Source organism: Lathyrus oleraceus, chromosome 6 (genome assembly GCF_024323335.1).
Source record: "Lathyrus oleraceus cultivar Zhongwan6 chromosome 6, CAAS_Psat_ZW6_1.0, whole genome shotgun sequence".
In the NCBI taxonomy this organism is placed as follows: domain Eukaryota; kingdom Viridiplantae; phylum Streptophyta; class Magnoliopsida; order Fabales; family Fabaceae; genus Lathyrus; species Lathyrus oleraceus.
The window spans coordinates 410,102,398-410,103,294 of record NC_066584.1 but is presented as its reverse complement, the minus strand read 5'-3'; positions in this window follow the sequence as shown (position 1 = coordinate 410,103,294).

Here is an 897-nt window from a genome sequence, read left to right as displayed (position 1 = left end):
TAACTTCTATGTCCATAGAAAAATACGCATGAAATTAAACATTAATTTATCAAGAATTAGTTTCTTATAGGGTATTCCTAGTCCCAGCTAATATCTACAAAAATAATATTCTCCAGCAGATCAAAAACAATTACGGTCCAGCTTAATTTTTACTCATAAATCAAACTCCGTTTTTCCGATAGAGAAAGCATTAAAACAATCAAGAGAATAAATCAAATATGATGAAATAAAATTGTCATTGCAAAGAGATATTAGAGGTCATTACAAATTTGAATCAGGGACACCCCGTAGAAATGGGGGGTTTATCTACTCATAAAAAGAATAGAAAACATAATAAATACTGTTGTCATTACATAAATCTGAATCCACCTTGAAAATATGGGTTCTCCAGCCTTTAGAACGTGCTTTTGCTCTGGAAAATCGTTCAACCCTTGAAAAATCGCATTTCTGAGGTTAAATAGACACTTTTTGGGTTTCCAGAGTTTTTGGGCCTCATTACACGTAATGACTTACCTGTTACGCATAATGCCCTGTTCATTGCCTCAATCTTCTATGTGTAAGCATCCTTGCAAGTGTTCCAGGCATGTCATTACGTGTAATGTTTTCCCTGTTACGCATAATGACAAAATCTCATTTTTACTCCCTTCTGTTGGAATTCGTATCATACGCGTATGAGGATGAGGCAATGTGCATAATGACTTGGCATTTCGTGTATTGGCAGCAACTGTGCATTTTTCCAGATCTGATACGCGTATGACCAAGTTAATACGCGTATGGGCATACAATTATGAATTAGCCTTTGATGTCTCTATGAAAGTTGTAGCCCTAGATGTTAGCTTTCATTTGACTCTAGCCCCACTTTATTCCGAATTACGACGCTATAATTATTATCAAAAT